The sequence below is a fragment of the Lycium barbarum genome, chromosome 11 (genome assembly GCF_019175385.1).
Source record: "Lycium barbarum isolate Lr01 chromosome 11, ASM1917538v2, whole genome shotgun sequence".
Lineage (NCBI taxonomy): Eukaryota > Viridiplantae > Streptophyta > Magnoliopsida > Solanales > Solanaceae > Lycium > Lycium barbarum.
Window position 1 is genome coordinate 26,904,827 of NC_083347.1, and position 16,336 is coordinate 26,921,162.

Consider the following 16,336-nt stretch of genomic DNA (forward strand, 5'->3'; position numbering starts at 1 on the left):
ATACAACCAAATCAACATTGCATTGGAAGACCAAGAAAAGACTACTTTCACTTGTCCCTATGGAACATTCGCTTTCAGCCGGATGCCATTTGGTCTTTGCAATGCTCCGGCTACTTTCCAACGATGTATGATGTCCATATTCTCCGACATGGTTGAAAAATTTCTTGAAGTATTCATGGATGACTTCTCTGTGATGGGAGATTCATTCGATGAATGTTTAGACCATCTTGATCGGGTACTGCAAAGATGTGAAGAGACAAACCTCGTTCTCAACTGGGAGGGAATTGTCCTTGGCCATAAGATTTCAGAAAGAGGGATTGAGGTCGATCAAGCCAAAATCGATGTGATTTCACAACTTCCTCCACCCATTTCAGTAAAAGGAGTTCGGAGTTTCTTGGGACATGCCGGATTCTATAGGAGGTTTATCAAAGACTTCTCCAAAATTGCAAACTCTTGGAAAAAGAGTCCAAATTCAATTTTGATGAGAAGTGCATTAAGGCTTTCGACGAGTTGAAGCTGAAGTTAACCTCCGCACCTATTGTTGTGTCCCCGGATTGGTCGTTGCCCTTTGAATTAATGTATGACGCAGTGGTCTTGCAATTGGCGCTGTGCTTGGTCAGCGGTTAAACAAGATCCTGCACCCAATTTACTACGCCAGCAAAACACTGAATGGAGCTTAATTGAACTATACAGTAACGGAGCAGGAATTACTTGCTATTGTTTATGCCTTTGAAAAGTTCCGAGCTTATTTGTTGGGTGCTAAGGTAGTGGTTCACACTGACCATGCTGTCTTGCGTTACTTGATGGCTAAAAAGGATGCTAAGCCTCGGTTGATAAGATGGGTGTTGTTGCTACAGGAATTTGACTTTGAAGTCAAAGACCGAAAAGGGTCAGAAAATCAAGTAGTTGACCATATCTCCAGACTTGAAGCACCAGGGAAACCGATTGATGTGCTGGATATTGATGACACTTTTCCGGATGAAAGAGTCTTGGTCATCTCTAATGATGTGGCACAATGGTATGCCGATATTTCCAATTATTTGGTAACTGGCATCGTTCCTAAAGAGTTGAAGGCATATCAAAGGAAGAAATTCTTGAGAGATTGCCGACAGTTTTATTGGGATGAACCTTACTTATTCAGGACGTGTGCTGACAATATGATCCGGAGATGTGTGGCGGAATCTGAGGTTATGGATATTTTGAAGGCGTGCCATGATTCTCCAGTTGGTGGACATCACAGTGGAAATCGAACCGCAGCCAAGGTGCTAGAGTGTGGCTACTACTGGCCAGCCATTTATCATGATGCAAATATGTTGGCACGCTCTTGTGATAAATGCCAACGACAGGGCACGATAGGTAGGAGGCATGAAACTCCGATGAATTTTGTTCTTGAGGTGGAGCTCTTTGATGTATGGGGAATTGATTTTATGGGGCCCTTCGTGAGCTCCTACGACCTAAAATACATTCTTGTTGCGGTGGATTATGTCTCTAAATGGGTGAAGGCAGTGGCCTTGCCTAACAATGATGGTAGGAGAGTCAATGCCTTTCTAAAAAAGAACATCTTTACTAGATTTGGCACTCCTAGAGCTATTATTAGTGATGGTGCCTCTCATTTCTGCAACAAACCATTTGTTGATCTTCTTGAAAAATATGGCGTGCATCACAGGGTTGCCACTCCATATCATCCTTAGACGAGTGGTCAGGTTGAGGTCTCAAACAGAGAGATAAAAATCACCTTGGCAAAGACAGTCAATGTAAATCGCACTGACTGGTCCAAAAAGTTGGATGATGCTTTATGGGCATATCGCACGGCATTCAAAACGCCTATCGGGACTTCACCGTATAAGTTGGTATTTGGGAAGGCATGTCATTTGCCTATTGAGCTTGAGCATAAAGCCTTTTGGGCATTGATAAAGCTGAACATGGACTGGCATGAAGCAACAAAACTGAGGTTCTTTCAAATCAACGAGATGGATGAATTTAGGTACAATGCCTATGAAAGTGCAACATTGTACAAGGAGAAGATGAAATACTATCATGACTCAAAGATCCTAAAAAGGGCTTTTCAGCCAAAGGATTTGGTCTTGTTGTACAATTCACGCCTAAAGTTCTTTCCGGGCAAGTTAAAGTCTCGGTGGTCTAGTCCTTTTGAAATCGCAAGTGTTTCCCCGAATGGAAGCGTCATTGAGGTGAAATCCGAGGATGGCACTCGGACTTTTAAGGTGAATGCACAAAGAGTGAAGCATTACCATTGGTGTATTGATGATGGTAAGGTCGTTGATAGGTATCGTTTGAAATACGGTTCCTGAACTCGAAAATGAGGTATCACGTCGAGCTGTGACGTTAAACCAAGCGCTGTGTGGGAGGCAACCCGCATTTACCGCTTTGTAAGTAGTTTAAATTTTGTATTTTCCTTGTGTTCTTTTGTGTTTTTGATGTGCTAATGTGGTAGGATTCTGAGAACTGAAGAGGCCAAATAACTGCTGAGTTTTTCCCAGACAAGACGCTCCACGTTACGGCCCGTAACCCATGTTACGGTCCGTATCATGTAGCATAACCAGCGATAAGAAAAGGCAGAAATCACTGAAGGATGAAGAAGAGTGTTACGGTATGAGTTACGGTCCGTCGTACGTGTTACGGACCGTAACACCGGATCGTAACTTTGATACAAATTCTGGCATTCACTGGAAATTTTGAACACGTTACGCCAGGTGATACGGACCGTAACACTAGTTACGGTCCGTCGATTGTAGTGCCAGGTCATTAATGAATAAGTGAAACGGGGTCGTTTGGTTGACCGTAACACGTGATACGGTTCGTATCTCATGTTACGGTCCGTAACAGGGAACGTAACCGTCGGGCATGTTTAAATACATGACCCGACGGTTACCAAATTTAAATTAAAAAAAAAAAAAACGAACCGCCTCTTCACTCTCTAACTCCCTCTCCTTCTTATTTTTCTCTTCATCTCTCCCTCTCTACATCTCCTACTCTCCTTCATATTTCTCTCAATCTTGTTGCTCTTTTCTTGTCAAAAATCACTACTTTAAATTTCGAGTTTCGTCAAATCATCGCCAACGATCAGGTATCACCATGTCTTAACTCTCTTTCTTCTTTTATCGAGACGATTGCTATGATCTTCATGCGTGAATTCATATGATATGTGTTGAAATTAGTGTTTTGACTGTCTTGATTTAGTTTGAATTCCCATTGATTAATTGTGCGGGGTTTGACAATGGATGGGGGTTGGGATTGGTATGTGTGCTATTTGCAAGATTCGTGGGCACAAGCACATTGTTTCCCACTGATTTGGAGGGCAATCCGATTGAAAGTTTCATTCGTGAATTTACTAAATCGGTTTGCCCACCAACTGTTCGATAAAAGTCCCCAATGAAAACTTTAGTAAAATCGGGTGAAGTCTGAGTAACCCGAGGTATGTGAGGGGATAAAATATTATTTTACAACATATCCATGGAGCATTAAGTCGAAAATCTTGGCCTCGTGCTTAAAACGAGAAAATTTGGCCAAGCCATTTGTTTGTTAATCTGTTGCCCGTCATTTTGTGTTACAGACCGTAACGTGTGTTACGGACCGTAACATCGCACCATAACACCGATAATTTCCATGAAAACTTTCTGGAAATTTGGCTGATGTTACGGTGGGATGTTACGGACCGTACCCTATGTTACGGACCGTAACACCACACCGTAACATCGATGGTTTCCATGAAAACTTTCTGGAATTTTGAGAGACATTACGGTGAGGTGTTACGGACCGTAACACGAGTGACGGACCGTAACACGAGTGACGGACCGTAACATCATACCGTAACACCTCTCAAATTTCCAGTAACTTTTCTGGAAATTTTGGTCATGTTGCGGTGAGATGTTACGGACCGTCGACTGTGTTACGGTCCCTGTGTTAGAAATGAACAAACTGAGTTACGGTTTGATGATACGGACCGTAACGCGTATGACGGTCCGTCGACTGTGTTACGGTGCCTGAGCTAATTGAAGCCATAATTTGAACCAATACACTGTGTAATTGAGTAACTTCTCCTGTATTATATCTAACTTTACCTTACACAGGTATGGGTAAACCACGGCAAGCAAAAAAGGCTTCACCTAAGGTTGCGGAAAAAGGAAAAGGTCGTGTTGCCCGCAAAGTAACCTCAAGGTTGCGTGACGACGATCTAATCAAGGACGCCAGTACTACAAAGCGGTCAGTCGCACCTAGCAGGCCAGCCCCACCAGTCGCACCCAGCCGGCCAGACCCACCATCAGAAAGCTCCTCCTTGGCTGAGGAGTCGAGTTTGTCGAGCCAGAGTGAACCCCGGCAGGCTGCCACCCCACCACACCGACTTCAACCATCTATTAGACAGCCTACTACGGAGGAGCGCGAAAAAGAGCGCGAGCAGGAAAGTAGAGAACTTGACATTCGGATGCAAGCTATGAATGAGAAGATCCTCCGGTTTTCTGTGGAGGGATCTGAAGATTTGTACAACAAGGGGTGTGAGCTGGTAAAGAATGAGGGGCAGGACCTAAGGCGGAGTATTTTCGAGGAGAGGACCGTCAGTTTCGACGGTCTCGATAGTTATCCAGGCATTCGTGACACTATCCGCTTCCATAAGGTAGAGTTTCTGAAAAACTCTATGGGGTCTTACATCCCGATTTTTGTTCGGGAATTCTACGCTTCTTACGGGGCTGCTGTATTCAAAGCACTAAAAAAGGAGGCAGCGCGCAAGTCAAGTACCGACAATGACCGAGGTTATAATGCGGAAAAAGAAGATAGACATCTCTCTGACGGCTATCAATAGAATACTATTCGGGGCGGATTATATAGAGCCTACAGCAGCGGAAGAAGGGGAGTTTGTATACAAAATTGAACATAAAGATACAATCTCCATCCGAAAATGGGTGGCTTCAGTTATTGCACGAACAACAGATCCCGAATGGGCCATGGTGTCAAAGTTGACAGCCATCGCGCGAATTTGGAAAAACACCCTCACGCTAGAGGCAAAATTTTGGTGGCAGATTGTTCTATTTCGCATCCGTCCTACCCAGACAGATAATGTTTTGACTCCGTACAGGGCTGTTCTTGTAGCTGCCATTATGTCGAGGTATAAGATCAACTTCGGACGACTGATAGCAGCAGATCTCCGAGAGAGAGCCACTCAGCCGGCCACTTCCCTCATTCATCCATTTCTGCTTACGCTATTATGCTTGCGTGCAGAACCAGAACCCCTACCCCATATCGATCACAGTCTGATCGCCATAAGTATTTATGACATCACAAAGGGGAAGGATGATGTGTTGAGCCAGGGTTCAATGCCATCTGCATCGTCTTCTGAGGTCCCGGAGGGGCCAACGGGATCAGATGTTATACCCTTGGCTATCATGGGTGCTGAGGAAGCTGTTGCGGGTCAGCCCACAGATTCTGAGGCTCAACCCGCTGCTCATGCTACACATCCCATGCCAGCTCCAGCCGCACCTACTTCGGGTAGTCCTACCTCGTCGACTGAAGCGAGCCCAGCATCGGCTCAGCCAATACCGGGAGTCCCACCCGAACTTGTGAGAAACATGATGTTCAATAGGGAAAGTTTTGAGGCAGTGGTCCTGCAAGCAGATCACACAGATAGGCAGGTCAAACAGCTCATGACTGAGCTGAAATTGTACACTAAAAGAGCCATTGATGCTGTGTTGCGGCCAATCAAAGAATAGCTGGCTGATGACCACCTACGGATCGACTCTCGGATAGATGGTATTGAGAACAGAATGACTGAGCTGACCAGGACACACCCTGCTATGGAGGTGGGCACTATTCGAAGTGAGTTGCGGTATGTCAAGGATGATGTACAGAAATTGAAGGCCCAGGAAGTGGCTGTGGCGACGGACCAGCTTCCTAAAGTACACACGGAGTTGGTACAGAGCCTATACCAGCCGGTTCAGAGCCTACTCGGGGATGATGACATCGAGGACACGGTTGAGGAAGAGCACGACGAGGAGTTGGAAGAGGATATCCCCTCTTTGGCCAAAGGGAAGCGCAGCAGAGCCTCGCCAGATGATGAAAACCTCGACCCCATTCTCCAGATCCTTGATCCATTTGCTGATTTGCGCCCACAGAATGAGGAGGAGGAGCGGCGTACTTTGAAGAAGATCCGCCAAGAGTCCCGGCTGAGTTCTGACACCGCAGGAGCTACTTCTAGCTCAACCCATCCCATTGAGTCGGCTCATCATGCTTCTCCCCCACCCACTGTGACTGGGAATTCCAGTGTTGGCCAGCCTGACACCACCAATGCTCCACCTCATGATGCTGCTGCAGATCCGAGCGCCTAGTGCGCTCCAGGGAGGCCCTCCATTCTTTTGATGCATTATATTGATGCCTTGAGGGCAATGCATAGTTTTAAGTTGGGGGTGTGGGTAATTGCTGTTGTTTGTTGGGATTGTTGTTTTAGTATACTGGATATTGTTTTTATTGTTTTTGTTTTTGGTGGGTATTTTATCCCAAATTGTGATAGTAAGCATGTGTTTAGGACAATTGTTATTGTTTGTGTTTTTGTTGGTATTGTTTTTATTATTAAGTATGTGTTAGGACCTTCTTCGGCTAGTCTTTGCTATGTGTACTATTCCCGAAGAACGCTATGTGTATGTTGAACCTGGCATGTTTAGGATGTTTAATATAGAAGTAAAGTAATGATGACTTAAGTGGTGGTGGTCTGTGTTTCTAGCATAGATAAAAGTGGTTTTTACAGTTCAATGATATCCCTCCGAAAAAATAATTTGTGATGTACATCAAGAATGAGTTGTTGATATTGACATGTATGGTTATTTTAATGACATTCCAAAGAAAGGGTGTTCATGCATGTGAAATCTTCAAACGGAAATGAAGTCAGAGTATTTAAACAATCCTTATGCCATTGTGTTGTGAGTTCTTAGTTTCTATTTGCATATGATGCTTGTAATCTAGAACTTGCCCGGTTGGTCGTGCGTAAATTCTAAGGAGAGTTTGATTGTGAAGTGATCTTAGGCTTTCTTTGTATTAAACCCAAAGCCTGTTTATCTTAAATAAGCCTAGCCCGTACAGAAAATGATCCCTAGTCTCCCATTTTGAGCATATAGACTTTTTCTTCGATTAACCGTGAACTAACCTCTTTCCTTTCTGTGAATAAACCCATTTGGCACCAAGTCCCTCCTTGACACTGAAGAATGGCAAATGAGGCTAAAAGCCTAAGTTGGGGGTGACAAGTGAAAAATGCGGAAAATGAAGCTCAAAGGCCTGTTGGGGGTGATCGCGAATATTAAGGGGCATAATATATATATATATATATATATATATATATATATATATATATATATATGTATGTATATACAAAAAAAAATTAGATATATAGGTATATAAGCTCTAAATAAATCCACGCTGAAGATGGAGGGTCGGAAATGATAGGAAGAATGGTGAATGAAGTCAAAAAGAAGTGTCGAGGAGGTTGAGTCACCGATATCCAAATATTCATCCTACCCGTCCCTAAGCCAATGTTACAAGCCCAAAAGGTCCTAATGTGATCACAATCAAATTGTTCAAAGTTGAAGGCATGGAAAATAAAGGCAAGCCTATGGTATGTGCACGCATGGTATGAGGTGTGAGTGGCCCCCGTGGAGGATAAGTTGTGTGAAAGGAGATTGAGATGGTTCAGACATGTGCAGAGGCTCATGTGTGAGGTGTGAGAGTTTGGTTGTGGTGGACCTAAGGAAAGGTAGAGGCAGGCCTAAAAAGTCTTGGAGAGAGGTGATTAGGCATGATATGGCGCAGCTTCAACTTACTAAAGACATGACCCTTGATAGGCGAGTGTGGAGATCGATTATCAAGGTAGAGGCTTTAGTAGATTGTCGTGGATCTTATATACGTACCAGAAATATTAGTAGCTTTTACATCTACTTTTTCTTAACTCTCTAGGGCTACCTGCTTTTTTCTTTCATTTCATTTATCTTATTATCTCGTTGTTGTTACTGCCTTGCCCTTTATTATGGTTGTTTTTTCATCTTTCATTGAGCCGAGGGTCTATCGAAAATAACATCTCTATCTTTACAAGATAGTAATAACAATTGCGTACATTCTACACTTCGCAGATCCCACCGGGTGAAATTATACTGTTTGTTATTGTTGTTGTACATATTTTTTCCTAAAAATTTGATAAAACGCTAAAACTTTCTAAAGTAGTTCTTTAAAAAAAAAAAAACTAAGTATTTTGACTACTTACAAACTTAGGAAATTTACTTGTCATAACTAACTCTAAGACCTATTTATGAATAATAACTACCTTTTATTTTATTTATTTTTTATAGCTAAAATATTTTCTTAAATTACACATCATAACTAGGGTCCTGTATTTTACAAGTTTCTATTAATTAATCCCTAATTAACTATTACAATATTCCAATAGTAATGTCTTCTTCATCACTAAACCATCCCACCATTGCCGCCAGCCCGCCACCAACCAAACACCCCCCCCCCCTTTCACCACCTGCTTTCTTCTTCTTATTTGGATGAAAAATCCCTCATTTTAACTACCCTAGTGGTATTATTTCTCCAACTACCTTCTTCTCCATTTCACCCCCCCCCCCCCTACCCCCAAACCCTTTTCCCTCCGATCTCCGGCGAACTTGACGCTACCCCTCCCCTTTCATCTTATTGTCACGACCCAACCGGAGGGCCGCGACGGGCACCCGGTGCTAGCCCACCCGGCGCCTCTTAACATACCTTTACATTTACATCTAGGTAAGCCATATATTAAATCATGCATTTTTATTCATCAATCGAACTAATCCCATCGGACAACAATATTTTTATATCGTCGTTGGCATCTATGCCCATGTCAATGTATATAAGCCGACGAGGCTAACAAAATGATGTACAAAATATAGGCCGACAAGGTCAAACACGTCTAACCATATACACATATCTACGAGCCTCTAAGGAGAGTATGTCACATCATATAGGCGGGACAGGACCCCGCTATGCCCATAAATATGTACACAAATGAATGAGTACCAAAAAGCTATAGCTCTGAATGAAGTGGAGCTCCGCTACGTAGTCCCTGAGAAAATATAGATATGGATCAAGCCTGTCTCCCTAGCCACCTGCGGGTATGACGCAACGTCCACAAACAAAAGGACGTCAGTACGAAGAATGTACTGACTATGTAAAGCATGATCAATATCAATAAGGAAGCATAAATAGCAACATAAGGAGTAGCATGAGATGGGAGATAGTAATATCGTCGTCATAAGCACTTACTTGTCTTGTATTACGCCCTATTTTGAACGGGTCCAATATAGTTTGCAACTTCACGGTTCTTCTAACTAGTTTTAAAAGGGTTAGAGTCACCACCTAATTTTTAAGGAAAAATAGGAAACCTATATGTATTTGTGTGTATACTCCATTTTTAGTCCACGAAACCTATAAGATTCTAGATAAGGGTTTTATTTACCCCGAGGGGAAGGTATTAAGCATCCCTCAGAGCCTGCCCAAAGACAGTCCTTAGACTTAGTTTAACTGAACACTAGAGGGGGATTATCTATCTGTTTATCATTATTATTGCCTGTTTTCAAAATGTTATGACTTCATGAAAAGCTATATTAAGTGATAATATACTAAGTATATACAGTGTATAAAAAATGTATTTATATCAAGTATCAAGTATCAAGTATTCATAAAGAATGTATAGTAAAAAAGAATATATAAAAGAGTATAAAGAGAATGTACCTCGTAAGTATAAAAGTATATCTATTAGTACCAAGAGTGTATATATATGTTAGTGTAAAGAATGTGTAACTATATTAAGAATATATAAAAAAAAATGTAAGACTATGTAAAAAATAAATGTATCAAGGATTTAAAGAATGTGCGTCTATGTAAGAATGTATGGATATTAAATAAATAAAGAATGTATTTTCAAGAATAAAAGAGTGTATATCGAACATAAAATATCTAAAGAATTGTATAACTAGGTATATTAGTCCATAAAGAATGTGAAAATATTCTACGAATTTTCATTGGTGTAAAGAGTTTATAGGGCAAAATTATTCAGAAAAGTAAAGTTTATTTGACTTGTTTCTACCGTTTAGTTAAAAAGAGTGTTTGTTTAATGAATATCCTATCAAAAGAATAAGGAGCAAACTAATTGTAAAAAGTATTGGTAAAAAATAAGTATAAGGGATTGTGAATAAAAAAATGAGTGAAAATGTGTAATGCCTCTAAAGAATAAAAGATTTGTGAATAGAAGACTTAATATTTGCCTAGCGTCAAAATGTGAATTTAACTTAATTAAAATATGTATTCGCGTACACGAAACAATATAAAATGTAGTTATGAAAGTATATAAAGAATATAAAATAAAGGATGGACTAGTATTTTTGCCTAAATGTCAAAAGTGTGAATTTACTTAATAAAGTATTTATACCAAATCAATTTAATCTAGTTATGAAAGTATTGACGGCCTAAGTCTTGCCTAAAGCGAATGACAATTTTAAGTTTAACAAACAAGACGACAAGTAAATAAATATATCAACCCATCATTCCAAAAATAAAGTTTCCACTATACTATGAGTTTATGTTTTGTACAGTTATATAAAAAAATGCAGAAAGTAAATACAAATAGTGATTCGATGAAATCTTCGGATTCCTTCCGAGTGTCGTCTTCGGGATGTATCTACGGGTACCTGTATAAACACTTAGTGAAAGTGTTAGCAAGAGAATAAATAACTATCGAATGGATTAAAGAAATAATGAATAAACTTAAAATAAAAGACCTGTCTTTTGTACATGGGAGGCCTTGGAAATCGACGGAAATTTCTTCATCGGCCATGGGGGTTTAGTATTCGCCCAAATGAATTTAACTAAATGCGATAAAAAAGTTAACAGTACCATTGACCGCCAAAAATATTTTTTCAGGCACAAAGCCAATATTTATTTAGTAAAAGAAATGTAAAATCAGTCCGACTGCAACGTAACAGGGATGAACGTAGTACAAAACCAATAGCAAAATTAGCTATAGCTAGATTACAACAGCAGCAATAACTAAAAAAAATGAACTCGCAGAACACGCCCGACAAATGCAAAGACAGCGCCAATGATTTTCCGAAACAGTTAAGGCAACACAAAAATTATTAAAAGACAATAATAAACATAGCAATGGTTTAAGGTAGCATAGTAGTGATAGCAAACGTAGTCAAAACGGGCAGCCATGGTAGTCGGAGAACAATCTCCGGCGAAGCTCCGGGCAAAGTAGTAGAAAAAAAAATAAAGGGAGAAGGGAAAGGGACTGGCGGTGTTATTGCTGTGGTGACAACGTGAGGAGGGAAAAGGGGCTGGAGGGGAAGCTAAGTGGCGGGGAAGGGCGGCGTGGTTGTGGTGAAGGAGAAAACGAGAGAGATGTAGAGAGGAGGAAAGGGGATGGGGTTGTGTGTTGGCGGTGGCTGTTTGGTGGTGGTGTCATTTGTGGTGGCAGTGAGGGTGGTAGTTCGTGGCTATGGTTGGAGGGGTGTGGTGAGGAAGATAAAGGGCAGTGGTGTGGTTGCTGTTTCGTGGTGGTTGCTGTTTCGTGGTGGTTGCTAGCGGAGTTGTTTGCTGCTCCGGTTCACTGGAGATGGAGCTCCTCGCCGGAGCAGCGGGGGTGTTGTGGGCTGGTTTCGGGGTGGTGAAGGTTTACCGGAAGTGGAGGAGAAAAAGGGGGAAAAAGGAGGAGGCCGGCGATGTGGCGGCTGTTTTAGGAGAGGAGATTAAGGTTTTGAAATCTGAAAAATGTGTTGGTGTCTAAAAGCTGAAAATGAAATTAACCCCTCTCTTTTTCTTATAATGTAAATAAATACCCTCTTTTATCCAAAAAATAAAGGAACTCCTCCTCTTGTCCCCTTAGCCCTTTTAACCTATGTTTAAAAATACATTATCCAATGGATCAAAAACCTAACCCATCACTTCAGATGTCAACTTTTTAAAAGGTGACGAGACTTTGACTTGACCGAATTCTTTCTCAGCATTTGAGATTAATTGCTCCGACTTTTCTGTGCACTGGCGGACTGTACTAAAATATAGTTAATTAATACATGTGCAAGTATAAAATGCAATTATTAATGTATAAGATATGAAAATTTATTGCTATGAAATTAAGAAACAATTATTAATTGCACAAAATATTAGTATTACGCTGTATATGTGCAAAAATAATGATTCTTGGAAAATGATAGTAAATTGATAAAATTCCTAAAATAAGGATAATTATCAATAAATTATCGAAAAATGTAAAAATGTGTAAAAAATGTATTTCGCGCTCTTTAACGAATCAGGGCCCCCCAAAACGTTAATTTTAAGCACGTTGAGCCAAAATTAGGTGTCAACACCTTGCATAGGAACTTTCCATTTCTAGTGCGTGATTGTGTACATACATCCGTATCCATGTCCGTATTCATATCCGTACTCATTTACATTCATATCCATAATCATATTCGTATACATATTCTTATTCGTATTTGTATCATGTCCGTATTCATACTCATTTCTATATCATATACATATCATTTAGCATACCCGACCACGAAGGTTCGGTGTTTCACATACCCGACCATGGTTAGGCTCGGTGATCATACATACCTGGCCAACCAAGGTTCAGTGTTACACATACCTGGCCCTACTAAGGCTCAGTGTTATCCGTACCCAATTGCAGTGGTGCGCGCGCATCGTCATATACATATATATGTACATATACATCTATATATTCTACCCGGCCATATAAGCTCGGGGTTTCATAATAGCCATGCATAGGCACACATACATATAAGCTCATAGGCATCTTTAGCATTATCACCACTATCATCGTCATCATTATCGTTATCGCTATTATCGTCGTCATCATTATTATTATTATTACCATTATCGTCATTCATTACATTTATCCTTATAGGATTATTCGTCATATGAGGAATCCAGTACAATCGTAATACACATCAAGGATTATAAGCTTTGCAGCCTTTGGAGAGTCACTTGGAGGATATCATAGACTTATAAAAGATTTAGAAGATTGGCCAAAGAACCATGCCTTATGAAAGAAGGGTTAGCCTTACATACCTTTCCGTTCAACTATTTTACCACTTGCACGTTCTCCTTCAACGCTCACGTTTCTACATTCATTGAAGTTATACTATCATTAGAAATCGATAGCTAGCATACACGACTAAAACTAGAAAAAATCGGATAGCATCTCCTTTATTTATACGACATTCCTCCATATCGGATATCAACTCCCAAACGTCAATAATACGTTCACAACATCATAACAATAGTCCTTATTCATTCACATTATCTATATTTCTCAATTCACTCCCAATCACCCATATCCATGGTCATAACACACATTTACATTCATTCATATACAATGTCTATCTCATGTTCTTAACATCATTTATAACATATCAATATCACAACACATCAAGAATCATGACTCAATTCAAGCTATTACTCAAAATGGCACTATTCCACATTCATGATCTACAATCCAAGTATTTCAACTTTCAAATACCTTAAACAACATGGAAATACCATAAATCTTACCTTAGGTGTTGTAGGAACAAGTTTTGGGTGGAAATACTTCACTTGAGCCAAAACCCTAGTTCATCTCTAATGAGATTTCTTGACTTGGATGATCCTCAATGGGTTTTCCTAGACTTGATTTGCTTAGTTTATGTTGTTGATCACTAATACCTCTTGAATTCTTGTGGAATAAATACAGAGAGATGTTTTAGAGAGAAGGGGTGTGATAGGGAAATGAAATGAAATGAAACTTGGATCCCTTATTTAATGAACCAAATCTGTCCCGACTAGTTCTACGGACCAACATACGGTCCGTATAAATTATACTGACCGTATGTCTGGCCGTAGAATTGGTCCAAAGAATGGTGACAATTTGGGCTGATTATACGGTCCGTATGTTTTATACGGCCAGTATGTTTGGCCGTATAATCCCCTGTGATCCGAAGTTCGTTTTCGTCGACTCGTTTGATCTCCAATCCTTATGGAACCTTCTTAGCACTTTTTTATCACCTCATTTACAATCTAAGGACGTTATAACTCTTCTCCAAAGCATCACTAAATCCTCGTTAACTTGTTACTCGTAATTTATTTTCGATATCTATCGTAAGTCTTTCCTTCTCTTGGCAAACTTTCTCCCCCTATCTCAAACATCTTTGAAATCTTAATTAGGGTCATCGAATGTCCTTTCTTACTTATGGAAATACCGTATACTTCGTGCTCTTTGTTAGTCTATTCACTGTGCATCAACGGAAAATTTTCCGAGGTGTAACACTTATCTTTTGGTTTCACACTTAAACTCATCGAAGAACCCCTCAGATCTGGTCACAAGTGTATTTTTCTGGCGTTGCTCCGACGTACACCGTTGAAGCAACACCGACGAGTACCACAGAGCCATTACCGGCGACCCAGTGTTGGGGAAACAAATCTGGCCATTTGTTCTATTCTCCGACGAACGTTTGACTCACCCCTCCACTCTCTGTTGACTGTATTCTTCATTTCTTTTAGTGTACATAGAGTGTTTTTTTTTGTGTTTTCACCGGAGATCTGACCTGATTTGACTGTATTCTCCATTTTTTAGTATACTTAAAGTGTATTTTTTGTATTCGCTTGTATTTCTGTATTTCGAAGGAGAAAATGTGCATTTAAATAATCAAATACACCCGAATACAGTGTATTTCTTAAAAGGATTTGAATGTATTCATCTTTTTTGGTGTAAATCCAGTGGTATTTTGTATTTCGCTTGTTTTTTTTTTTTTGTATAGAGTATATGTTTTTGTATTCGCTTGTATTTCTGTATTTCGAAGGAGAAATTGTGTAATACACTCGAATACAATGTATTTTTTTTAAAAGGGTTTGAATGTATTCATTTTTTTTTTTTGGTGTAAATACAGTGAATGTTCCAAATATAGAGCCTATTTTTACTCCACTTTGCTTTCACGATTTTTTTTATTTCACTATATTTCAAAACAATGAAATATAGTCGTTGGGACATTAAAGGTAGCCACGATTTGTAATTACCAAACTTGTAACTATATATTGTGAGGAGCTAATCAAATACTACAAACCTGTAACTATATATTGTTAGGAGCTAATAAAAGATACTCCCTCTGTTTCAATTTGTTTGAACCCATTTCCTTTTTAGTCCGTGCCAAATTGAATGACCTCTTTCCTAATTTGGAAACAAATTGTTGCTCCCAAACGCACACGCAAGTATACGTGGTCGTACAAGTAATATAGACTGTTAAGTCCAGATATCGATCCCACAGAGACTTAGATTCTACTGTTAAGCTAATTCAAGTTCGGGTGAAACTATTCAAGAAAGTGAAAATCAAGATGTTTATTGTATTAAACTAAAACTGAAAAGTAAACAATTTGTGATGGGTGTTTTTGTGACTGGGAATATCTTGACAAAGGTTGTAAGAATTATCAGATAAGAGAAAGATCTAGGGTCATGGCTTTCGAGAATCCAGTTGATCTTCGGACAATTCCACCTATTTTATTTCCTGGGTTACTAGTTGACGGGTTAATTATACTTTATGATATTCTCTCGAACTACTCACAAGCCTGTAGATGTTACTATAACGCCTATATCTCTATGGTCATCAGAGGTAACAAGAACGCATTTATTTCTCCGTATTCAACTAAGTAGGGCTAAAGGGTATATCTCTATCCTCAGTAGCGAAACGATTAAATCGAACAAACTCTATTTATTCTTATTACGTACGTGAATTCCCTTTCTCAAGTCCAATTCGCGCACCACAGATAGTGTCTAACTATTGGCCAAGTAATCAAACAATTAAGATCAAGAATAAATAAGCAACCCAAAATATGGAAAATCAATAGGTAATAATTGTCATCAAACCAACTTTCAAGTCTTTCGCCACAACCCTAGAATTAAGAAGTTTAGCTACTCATGATTCGATCTAGGGTTGAAAAAGATGAAAAATAAAATAACCTAGAGAGAGAAAATATAACGGTGGCTTACAAGTCTTTGAATAATCCCAGCACACCATTTTCAGCTAATAAAACGTCTATATATAGTCTAGGGTAAAAACAAAAAATAAGTAAACCTAGTCCTAGTCGAACCGGGAAAGCTTGCGCAGAACCCCGCTTTCCTTCCGCGATGCGGAAGGATCGCCTGATGGTAATGCCTGGGCTGGTTTTGTCCGCTTTCTTCACGCGATGCGGATGAAAAGCGGACCCTTCAGTCAAATTATTTTCCTTTTAGTTCGTCCTTTGTGGTCTTCGACTCGTCACC